This window comes from Euwallacea fornicatus, chromosome 4 (genome assembly GCF_040115645.1).
Source record: "Euwallacea fornicatus isolate EFF26 chromosome 4, ASM4011564v1, whole genome shotgun sequence".
Lineage (NCBI taxonomy): Eukaryota > Metazoa > Arthropoda > Insecta > Coleoptera > Curculionidae > Euwallacea > Euwallacea fornicatus.
This window is the reverse complement of record NC_089544.1, coordinates 1,733,890-1,746,093: the sequence shown is the minus strand read 5'-3', so window position 1 is coordinate 1,746,093 and position 12,204 is coordinate 1,733,890. Positions and strand designations below refer to the sequence as shown.

Genomic DNA, 12,204 nt, shown 5'->3' with positions numbered 1-12,204 from the left:
GAGTATTATAAAAAATTATGGAAAATTTGTTTAAGTTTTCAACGCCCAGTATCTTTAAAACGGAGCGTTTATGGGCCCTTGTTGATGTGGAATTTTCTTCTTAAAACGAGCTTTTCTACCGTCTGTTAAAGTCCTGCTACAAAGAAGGGGGCCGCCCTGTACCTTTGAGTAACATATCCATGATTAATGCACTTTTGAGTAATATACCCACGAGTAACATGCTTATGAGTAATACACCTGTGAGTAATAAACTTTTCCTCTCCAGGCAGAATTTAAATATGAAATTTATAGGTTTACAGTGAAGAGGAGTTTTTCATGATTTTTTTTTTTTTTCGTTTTTCGAAGATCTCTCCATTTCCACTCGAACCGCAACAACTTGCACCAGTTCAGTTTTAATGCGGGGTTAACTGATTTCCATTCCAGTTTCAATTCAAAAACGAGCTCACTTCCGGACGACCCATAATACTTGACAATGTGGAAACAAGCCAGGACGTATTTAGCCAAAATTTATTCAAATCCTCGCCTCAAATTTGATTTAAATTGCAAAGTTGTCCCGAATGATGTCATCCACATGCTCGCAAGTTTTTTGAATGCAAATTTACGTCCTTAAACTTAAGAGCCATTCTAAGTTTTACCATCAAAAGGGCGGTGGGCGAACGGCAAGGAGGAGGGGGGTGGGGGTGGGCGGATATTAGATTTGGCGTATATGTAATGAAATGGGAACTTCGCAAAGAAGTCGCCATGGTGGCGTAGATATTCGGGGCATGTAAATAAAACAGTAGATAATGGGCGTTTAAATTGTTTTTCTATATTTAGACGAACAAATATGAGACCTAGAAACAACACAATTTGGCAGGCAAATTCCCCATTGGATTCAGATACAGGGTGGACGAACCGCGTATGGTGAGCCACCCCGTGTTACACTCAAAACGGCTATTCCGCGTCGATATTTTTCGTCACCCGATACGCCACTGAAGACCGCGACTTCGGCCACGAAAGTTTCGAACTTTAAAATATCGAGAGATAGACTTCGTCACAATGCCGGAAACCAGGGGCGTCTCCTTAAAGGATTAGATACACGGTGGATTGGTCGAAGTGGCCACCGCGAACTCCCGATTTAACACTTCGGGATTTTTTTTCTCGGGGGGCACCTCAGATCTCTGTTGTTCATAAAACCGAGCATCGAGATTTTTGAAGAATTGAAGAGGAGAACTACCGCTGGTCCCGACGATACGCGGCCGGTCAAAACTGGCTGAAGTATCTCGCGAACTGTAGGAAAGATAATCAAAAAATAAAAATAGGTTCGGAAGTTTACAAGATTGCGTTTGATGAACTTTCATTTGGATTTTTACGAGCTTTTTTTCGGTTAAGGGAGTTTGAAACTTTGAGCAATTGATAGACCACTTTGTGATGAATACTCGCCTTGACTCGACACCTATAATTACTGTTAAACATGGAATGAATTGCCGTCTCGTTTTAAATCGCCTATTGAACCCTTTTTTCCATCCCACTGCCTTTCAAAGAAACGATTTAGGGCTTACTGTAATAGAAAGAAAATCGTCCTTGGAAGGGCATTTAGCGCCCTTCCACAGGCTGTCACGTGTTTTATTAGTGATGGTATAGATATCCGGGGAATAATGTGGCAAAATCCGATTTCAGTTAAAGGGGACATTCAGGAGCAGCTTTTCTCCTCGGTTTTAGTTTTTTTACTTAATTTTAATTTTTTTTTAAATTATTTTTTTATCATTGAAATTCCTCCTTTAGGAGGTTCTTCGCAGCAATAGTGTGACCCATCGTCGCCCTTAGCCCTCCAGCGTGTTCGTGTATGAAACTCCGTCATTAGGTTCGTGCGATATTATGCAAAAGCCTTCAGAACGTGAAACTCAATTTCCTGGTAAAACTGAATAATTGAGAAATAACTGAATAATAAGAGAAAAACTGCAAATCGAACTGCATAGAGCGAACAATGCGAACACTTTATCCGAACGTCGATCGAGTGGAAATTTGCGTATTTAATGCCATTCACAGACGCGATTATACTGGGGTTTGCTAAAACGCGGGCCGACTTGAAGTGGTGGTCGTACACCCGCAACGGCTCAGTGGAAGCGGGAAAACAAAGGAAATGACATTTCTTCCGAATGCGGGAAAGTTCGTCTAATATACTTTTTTCTTCCCGATAAAGCCGGCAGGAAAACTTCGGGCGAGAGCTTCCCCCGACTCCCTATTTCAGCCTAAAAATGCCCGGATCTGGCTTTCGTCTGAACCAACTTTGTCCATTTTAGAGACTATAAAAGAGCGTCGTACTTATAAATCTAAATGTAATCTGCAGGTGATTCAGCAGTCCATTTTTCAAAAAGGACGCTTCGTGCAAATCGCGGCATACTTCTCGATTTTCGCTAAAGTAGAGATTTCTTAGTTATAACACCCGCCGAAAAGGAATTTGTTATTTAATTCATCGCTTTGTTCGGCCCTTTCGAATGCATCTGTTCCTGCATTACCAACTAAATAGTTTAGCAAAGGACATTAGTTCGTTGCTGTAATTCACCCGAAGCGAATTTAGATCTTTATAAAAAATTCAACAATAGCGTGACATTGTCCTATTATTCTCCGCCCTTTATCCTAAGACTCATTTAAGTGAACGTAACTCCCAGACTGACTAGCTAAAGATTAATTAATCAAATTTTCGGGTTCAATGTATTTTACTGAACGCATTGTGTCTTTTAGACCTCTAGTTGGGTTGGAAACACCGAAGACCATACGCGGTGTCCGGCCATAAAAGACACGAGGCCGATTAAATTGACACAATGTTGCGTAATTTGGGGTTCGGGAACATGCCGTTGCAAAATTTGAAGCATTTGAAGCTTATTTAGCGCGGCAATTCCCACCTATTGATTCTTCATTAGCGCAACGTTTCGTCCTCTACGACATAACGACGCTATATTTACACAGAAAACGGCTTTTGAGTCAATTTAGTTCCTAACCTCGAATTTGTCCACGTGCTAAAGTCTCCGGCGTTTCGATTAGCCACAACCACCATCAACTTTGTTTTTTCTCACCTGCGCCATCTTGGATTTTCCCATTTTTCAATTCAACGTTTTTTCCTGATTACGACGATATATCACACGTTAAGGTTCAGTGTTGCAATTTGATGGAAATACGAAGGATCCTCTTTGGCCGGCACGTTCACCAGATCTGTCCCCATTTGATCCAGTTAGGATTTTCTGCGTTTCCGCCAAACTGCCAGACCGAACCCCAACATGTGACACATCATCGTGATCAGAATGAAAAGTTGAATTCAACAATGCGAAAATCCAAGATGGCGCTCACGAGGACAAGCAAAGTCGATGGTGGTTGCCGAAAATCGAAACGTCAGATTTTAAATTTGGCGCGGCGGTGTCGTAGAGGAGGGAAAATGAGCTGAGGAAACATGAAAACTTTTTCCAAAATTTCAGTTCTTTTCCATTATCTCCGGATTTCATCGGAATTTTTAAGGTTTTAAAACAGGATCTTTGATGGATACCGAGATCCCTGCGATTAAGTTCCAAAACCGGACACCCCGCGTTGGCGTAAAATAATCATCCGATATACATTTCAATAAAAAGAAAAAAAAATCGTAACTCAGACGTTAAGTTTTTGTCCTCAGCACGTTTATCGGAGTTCGTAAACAATACAAATTCCAGATAGAGACTTGAGCAATAATTTATGCTTCCATGGCATTGCAATGCCCCCTCGCTGTTCTAGGACACGACTAATTTGCTAAGATCTGTTCCACAATACCTCGGTTTGTCTGGGCTCATTCAGTCGGAAACGTTCTAGATAAATTGTTATTGGAAGGATTTCTCTGTTCTAGGATTAATGGGAACAAAAACTGAACCAATATGGGTCTTCATTTGCGAGCTGAGGGTTTTGTGGGTTTGAGGTGAGGGGAGGGGAGGGAAGGGAAGGGAAGGGAAGGGGAGGGGAGGGGAGGGGAGGGGAGGGGAGATGGGCAGGAAAAAACCGGCGTGGTTGTAATTTGGAATATGTTAATTCGATTCTCTCAAATGCGTCAGGGTAAACAAATTTAGTGCGAAGTTAATATCCGATGAAGTAGTAAGAAAGGGCGAACCGTGGATAGTGGATGTTAAAAATTCAATTTGATGATGCAATTTAAACACATTTATTACGAATGACAGTCATACCGTATTACATTCATAACGTATGTCATTCATAGCGTATGCCATTCATAACGTATGTCATTCATAACGTATGTCATTCATAACGTATGTCATTCATAACGTATGTCATTCATAACGTATGTCATTCATAACGTATGTCATTCATAACGTATGTCATTCATAACGTATGTCATTCATAACGTATGACATTAATAATGAATGACATTAATAACGAATGACATTCATAACGTATGACGTTTATAATGTATGACACTCACAACGTATGACATTTATAACGTACACCCTTCGCAACGTATGACACATGAAAGGCTGTAGCTGGAAAGCTGAATAACCGACACACGCTGCCGACGTCAGCGTGTTTCTTGGGTGAAATTTCAATGCTTTCAAACTTAAAGCTGCAACTGAAACCACTCATTATTCGCTTATCAAGACTCTTTAGCATACACAAAATGTAATTTATTCCGAACTGTTGGACATGGTCTCCTCCATTATCTCTTCTCGAGCATACGAATTGAGTGCGCAATAAAAACGGTTTATATATCACAAACACAATACATATTTAACGACCAATCATTAGCACATGTGCTTTTTGTTGCGAGGCAGTACGTAATTAGAGCCTTATGGAAGTCATTAGAGAGGAGTAATTGATATTATATAAGTGAGAAAGACTGGATGGGTAAATGTGTATTCTCTGGAAACATGCGATGTAAGTGTAAGCGGGCAATAAAGTGTACTTAAAAACAATTGACTCGCTTTAGCGTTGAAGTGAGCCAACGGAACTGGAATGCCGTTATTTCCATAACCGCCTTGCAGAGCTTTTTAATTATCGCTGGCCAGTGATTTTGTGAGCTTCCCCGAACACCCGAGAGCTTGAGATTCTGTGCTTGACGATCTCACCTGGAACAAGGAAGAGAAACGCTGAATTATTCAGTCAAACCGAAGACACCTTCCGAAAGTGCCTAAAACTTGTTTTTTTTTAGCGTGAATGATTAACCCCTAACGTGCCTGATGAACTCATCATTCACGCTAAGGTGATCGATCCGACTGGGACACATAATTAAGTTTGCTGAAGTGTTAATAATGTTGCTACTTCTGGTGAATTCAGGTGAACGCTCATATCCGGAAATTGCGCGCAAAAATTACCCAACGAAACCTTGATGATATGTAAAGTTTAATACATTTTGTGAAATCAACTTAAATTTCAATCGAAATTACATTGTCAAATTTGCAACTACCTCATAATCCTCCGGCTTACCCATTTCCGCAATACAACTATGTAAGTTCGTAATAATCCGTTATTATGTTGCTCCAGTTATGTTGCCCTAGTTGGATAAATTGTTGTTTGCATAATTTCCTAAACCGACATAAATGACAAGAATTCCGGGAGTTGTAAGTTATAAATTTCGAGCATTTAGGCCATCCGACTTTATCTTGAAATAAACCTCTGTGTTTTATTAAGACACATTTTCTTAGTTTATGGTGATATGAAACTTGGATATATCCTGGAATAAAATTTAGAGGACTTACTTTATATTTAGTCGTCCCTTGATACATATTTTTTTTTATTTTAGAATGATATAGAAATTTTAAAAGGGTTTTAGTGGATTGCGATTGTCCAGCATTCACGCGAAGTGCCTGGGGCGGTAATAACAAACGTAATAACACACTGCTGTGAAATGTGTTCTGTGATCAGTTCGGAAAGTGCAGCGGAAACTTTCGAATTAACCTCAACATACAAGGTGTCTGTTCCTGAAGCTTCGAAGTTATTTAAAAAAAAAAAAAAAAAAAAAAAAAAAAAAAAAAAAAAAAAAAAAAAAAAAAAAAAAATCAAAATCGTTTTTATTTTTTCTCGACTTATCTGGCGATGTAATTCAAAACAATCGACACTTCATCAGTGCAACTTCTCCTCCTCCGCAACGTCGCCACGTCATATTTGAAATTCGACGTTTCGATTTTCGCCATCATCAACTTCGTTTTTTCGTGCAGGCGCCATTCTGGATTTTCACCCATTCAAACTCACGTCTTTTTCCCGATTATGATGATGTATCGCACGTCACGGATTGGTCACGCGGTTTGATGTAAATATTAGAGATCTTCGGGAATTCAAAGGGAAAAGTTCTGGCGAACGTGCCGGCTAAAGCGGATTCGTCATATTTCCACAAAATCGCAAAACTGAATCTTAACACATGATACTTCGTCGTAACCGAAAAAAAAAACCTGAATTCAAAATTGTGATAAACCGGAATGGCGCGTGTAAGGAGAATGGAGGTTGATGATGGTCGTATGATGTGGCATTATTGAAATATCGATGAAGTGCCAGTTATTTTTTAACTACCTCGCCAAATAACCCGGGGAAAAAGTAAGAATATTTTTGAAAATTCAAGTTTTTCCAAATATCTCCGAAAGCCATCGCAATTTTTCAAACTTCCAAAGGGCATATTTTTGAGTTCCAAATTGCGCAGCTCTCCCCTAATTAAACCGCCCTCGTATCTTTTTTTTTTTTTTTTATTTCACCCCCCCACCATTGTTTGCTTATTGGACAAAACTCGCAAAAAAAACTTCCGAAATTTAAAACTTTAAGACGAGATCAATTTTAATTTATTGCAACAACGGAACCCTTTTAAAGGAAATTCGAAAATGACGTAACCATTTTCCCGAACCTCCCACTTACTTTAATCAGACTCGCTTAACGGACAACTTCCAATAATCCATGAGAGCTTTGCCCGAAATATCATAATAATATTTTAAATTTCTTCCATTAATACCCATACTAAAACAGTGGATAATGCGGGAAATAAATTGAAAATCTTAGCATTTCTATCAGTATACATATTAAGGTTTCCTCTTTCAGAACCAGATATTTCCCGCAACTAAGCAATGTAGTAAGTAATGCGACATTTATATTCAGCAATGCGCTGTTTTCGGCGCCATTTTTCGTGATTCTGGATGAGGAGTCTCGTGATTCTGGATGACACATCTCCTGCGAGTTGCATATCAATTGATTCAATAAAACCGCCTTAGTTTCAATTGGATTTAAATTGGTAATCGATAGCAGACCAGGTTGAACAGTTGTCTTGGCTTAAATTCAATGTTGGACAAGTTTTGAATGGGAATGATTATCATCTTCCACCACGACGAAGGTACATTTTCAAACAGTCGTAACGAATAATGCCTGCTGGCGATATTTTTTAAAAGCCTTTCCACGTAGAAATTGTCAATTTCTTATGATTCTCCTTCGCCATTTTGTCATTTGCAGAATATGGCGAAAGTGATATATGCGTATTTCTTTGGTGAAATGTATGAGTTCTGACACTTCGGAAACTTTCCAATCCATTTTGAGGTGCAAGGGCGTCTTCAACGGTTCAAAATGACTTCTACTGTGCAACCTAGTTTTTAGTGTTTTATGGAAGACCCTAATACTAAATATGTTATTTGATGGATCGTTGAATGCAAACCGTAATTTGGTCCTCCTTTTACGACCCAATTCTCATGATTGGTCGTGTTCCCACGTACCCGCCCCCGAACGTTAATATTTAGCCCCCAAACATTTGAACAATTCTCGTCACATATCAAAATTTGACCTGTTTTTACTCATTGGGAAAATAACCACTTTGCGAAGCCTCCAAGGATATTATTATGTTTATTGAAATATTTCCAGCTCTAACAACCGCATTTCGGTTGCGTTAAACCTCGCAGTCATTGAGCTTTATGATGAAATTTAATAGCGTCGCATTAAGTTTTTCGTTGCCAAAATGGTCATTTGGATAACACTAAGAGACCTATTGCTTTTTTATTACTAATTACACCGAAATGGAAATTTTAGCTCGAAATAACCCGAACCGTGCATGCATTTATTAGTGATTTTATTGCGCCTCCTTCCATTTCAGCCTGCTGTAAACACGCCAAGAAGAATATTCAAATTCACAAGAAACCTTGAGGTTCAAGTTTTAAATCGCATAGCTGGAGTAGGACTTCTGGCTATCCTTCCAGAGTCTCTTAACATTTCACTAAACAAAACGAGGGAACTTTGGATACAAATTTTCCTCTGCAGAACGACAAAACCAGACCTCATTGCTTGAAACCCGTAATCATGGCGAAACCCTGCAGGCCTGCATGAATGCGGGAATAGTGGAAACTACCCCCAGAACTAAATTGATTAAATTTGCTTTGGGGGCTATAGAGAGTTTAGTTTCTGTGTTCCAGCTGTGACACCGAAAGTAGTAATATCTCTGATGTTTTCTTGGCTATTAATTTGAAAGTTAACATGTTTATGTCAAGACGAATTTCCTCAGATTTTTTTCCAATAATTCAAGTCTATTTTATTGGAAAATTGCTATCAATCCACCTCATTGCTAAGCATTTATGTCCTAAATAGGGCCAAATGCGATTGTCATTCTGGGGCATCCATTATAATCATAAATCTTGGGGAGCCTCCTAGTTTTGCTCAATTTTTCATCAGTATGTCTCGCAAGCTCTCAGCTCTATATTGAATTCTCAATCAATAATATATAAGACTGAGTATGAAGTTGCCCTATTCATTTCTGGAAACTCTATAAAAGCAGCTTTGCCAGTGGTACATGGTTTTCTTCTCTGATACTGTGCAGGAAATAAATGGCATTAATTTAGCAAATTTCAATCGACAGAAATGAAACGCCATTGTACGTTATTAGTTTGAAAAATGTATCTGTACAATATACTGCTGCCATACAGGGTGTCTACTAAATGATGGTATTGATTTAAAGGAGCGGTTCCTTGTCACATTTCATGGAAAAAACTCCTAATAAACGTGTGTCCTATCTTGCTTCGTTTTCGTGATACAGGGCGTCAAAGTTTTTTTTTTCGGTTTTCGTAAATATTTTCGGACGTAAGGGCAATATTTCGCAGAAATTCGGTATTCAGAGTTTTCCAACGCGAAAAATTCAAATATGATTTCGGTTTTACCACAATATATAGGGGGCGCCACCTGCAGTAATGTCCTTGTGTTAATTTTGCCCAAAGTTTTTAGGACCCTGTATTTTGACTTCTAATTGATCATATTTTGTTTCTCCATCAATGCTAACCAAAAAAGGCATACTTGGTCGGAAAGTCTCAGAGCACTGTTTTTCAAGATATCGACGATTAAAAATTTCTTTGACGTGTAACAATAGCCCCCTACACAATGCGTTAAAACCGATATCATAGTTGAATTTGTCGTTTAGGGAACCCTCCGAATATTGAATTTCATTGAGTCATTGCCGTTACATCTGTAAATATCCGCAAAAAACCGAAAAAAAATTAAAACTTTGACACCCTGTATCACGAAAACGAAGCAAGATAGGACATACGTTTATTAGGACTTTTTCTCATAAAGTGTGACAAGAAATCATCTCTTGAAACGATTGTCATCACTTAGTGGATACCCTGTATACATATATGCATATACAAGGTGTCCGTTTCTTAACCTGCAACCATAAAAGATGCGCAGACGTCAATTGGTCAACAACTGAAATTTTGAAAACTGTTTTTATTTACCGATTCGCGATAGCCATCATCAATTTTGCTTTCTCTCATGGGCGCCATCTTCGATTTTTACATTCTTGAATTCAGCTTTACTTTCCGAATTACGCTGATGTATCACATGTTGATGTTTAGTCGTGTAATTTGGCGGAAATATAAAAAATCCTCATGAATCTGATGGAGATAGATCTGGTGAACGTGCCGGCCAAATGGGATTTTTGCTATTTCCACCAAACTGAAGGACTGGACCTTAATATGGGATACATTATCGTAATTAAGGAAAAAGAGCTGAATTCAAAAGTGTGTAAATTCAAGATGGCGCCCATAAAAAAAGTCGATGATCTTTGTGGAAAATCGAAACGTCGGAATTGCAACCTGATAGCGCCAAGCTGTAGAAGAGAAAAAGTTGCACTGATGAAGTATCAACCGTTCTAAATTCCCTCTCCAATTAAGGTGAGAAAAAAAATTTTATCTCCCAAATTTTCGTTTTTTTAAAAATTTTTTTATTTTATTATTTTTTTTTAATTACACCGAAAGCCATCGGAATTTTTCAAACTTCGAAACGGCACAATTTTCAACTCCAAATCGCTCACCTTTTCCGGAATTTGACCGTCCTCGCACATTTTCTAGTTACTGAGTTTCCCATGGTTCGGCTTCAGAAACGGACGCCCTGTTGTTTTCCTGAATTACCCCTGAAAAGCCCCTAGTCCTTAAAATTTCTGTTAAACAATTAGTAACTGTTTACGGGATCCCCCATTAATTGAATATAACCCCGACATGAACTTTATTGCGTAGAAAGTTTTGTCATAATTCGCTGTGCAATTAGTTTGAGAAGAGTAAGTTTGAGTTGTGATGTTCGAACATCCTGCTGAGTAATAAACGTGACTGAACCGCTTTAGCTCGGTTTAAATCAATCAGGTAACTTTAGATTAAAAATTAGAGGAAAATTCGCTGGGCAAAATGGAGAAGCATAATTTAGACTTGGTACTTTGGGGGCGCTTTAAGTCTTAGGTGTTAGGGTAAACCCGTTAGGGCACTAATAATTCATCAAAATTGTTTTCTAGAGCCTCTGCAGGCCGTTATTTGCCCCTTTGCTGCATTAGCGCATTAAATATTAAATAATCAATATAGAAAAAATAATGAAAAATGACTAACGGGAAACTAATTTCCATTTAATTGAGTGTTCTTTCATCATTTTCTTTGACGACTATTTTATGTTTGATTTTTTGTTTTATTTGTTTCAGGTTTGAATCAGCGTTGTTTGTTCATGGGAGCTGCCATTCCATTGAATTCCCTTAGCCGGAAGAAATGGTAGATATTTAGAAATAATTTCATGCTAAGCGCTGGCACGAAAGCCTTCCCGGCACTGTCAAGTTTGTGCTGCAGTTTGGCCATTAAAAAGAAAATTATTATTTCCTTTTTTCAACTCCCTTCAAACGGGGGCAAACCTCGGCTAGCAGCTCCTGCATCGCCCGGTATAGTTTTTCATAAATCAGAAGTCGCATGCTCAAGTTGAGATTGTGTTGTTTACGCTGGCGCTGGTTCGAACTTCCGACACGCAAAATAGAAAGCCCCGACAAAATTGCTTTGATGGGCCCATTTAAATTACAGCTCTCCCACAAAAAGATTAGAATTCATTATTAAGAAAGCTCGAACCGTCCGAAAACTATTATTATTTAAATACAATGGGGGGCAGATACAAGATTCGACGGGTTGGGCATTTTTATTACCCAAAGGGAAATAAATTAATTGTACATGGAGGATTTAATGGAGAAAACGTATAACAATAACTTGTCCTGTCCTTCGTGCGAAGGTGGAGATCTCTCAGCGACCTCAGCGAGGCCTCAGGAGGGCCGAAACGTGAGTGGCCTGACAGTAGGGGAGGTGATAATTATGCCGGTTGCTACGTCGAGCAAAATCTTATTAGTGTTTTATTGGCCCAGCAGTAAAAGCCAAGTTTACGTCCGTTTTGCAAGTACTATAAAATGAATTATTTAAATTTTATAAATTGTCGCAAAATTCGGCGAACAGCCAACTTTTATATCTTCCCGGGCTTATGGCGGAAAAATAAATAAAAATGTAGGAACTACATTTTGCCGATTTACATTGTTGTGCCTTCATTTCGGATTGAACTGCCAAGGTCCCGGCCCTGCACCCCACAATCTGTCACGTGTTGGTATGGTCGGATGCACCCCAGTGCGCACCGCCTTTGCCTCGCCCGTCAGCTACTCAGCAGCCTCCCCATCCTCACCGGCCTCCTCGAGATTCACATTTTTGATGTAGAGTATCGCGATTGGCTCGAAGTATTCAGAACTGACTTGAACGAGCCCTCCCCCGACGTACCCAGCAGAGCGGATAGTCGATTTGAGATTACTGAGCCTCATTTTGCTCACTCCCGGCCAAAAACCAGTTAACGGTGAACACATTTCGGCCATAGATTTGCGAATTGGGTCCGCTGTGATCGTTCCGTTATGAAATTGGCCCCTCTCGGTTCTGAAATATTCACACGCGCTTCCAGGCTGGACTAACG

General features: G+C 39.2%; 2 protein-coding genes across 3 annotated transcripts in view; one reads left to right on the top strand and one right to left on the bottom strand.

The window, feature by feature from the left end:
- LOC136350905 (uncharacterized) overlaps nucleotides 1–12,204 on the bottom strand; it is a 105,691-nt gene that overhangs the window by 43,214 nt on the left and 50,273 nt on the right. The gene's annotated exons all lie outside the window — the stretch shown is intronic.
- Nucleotides 1–12,204, top strand: part of LOC136350918 (CD63 antigen-like) — an 82,064-nt gene that overhangs the window by 29,249 nt on the left and 40,611 nt on the right. The window contains exon 2 of one of the 2 annotated variants that reach the window (XM_066303099.1): nucleotides 10,919–10,985. The exons of the other annotated variant lie outside the window; for it this stretch is intronic. The gene's annotated coding sequence lies outside the window, so the exon portion shown is untranslated. The remainder of the gene's footprint in view (nucleotides 1–10,918; nucleotides 10,986–12,204) is intronic. 2 annotated transcript variants of the gene reach the window in all.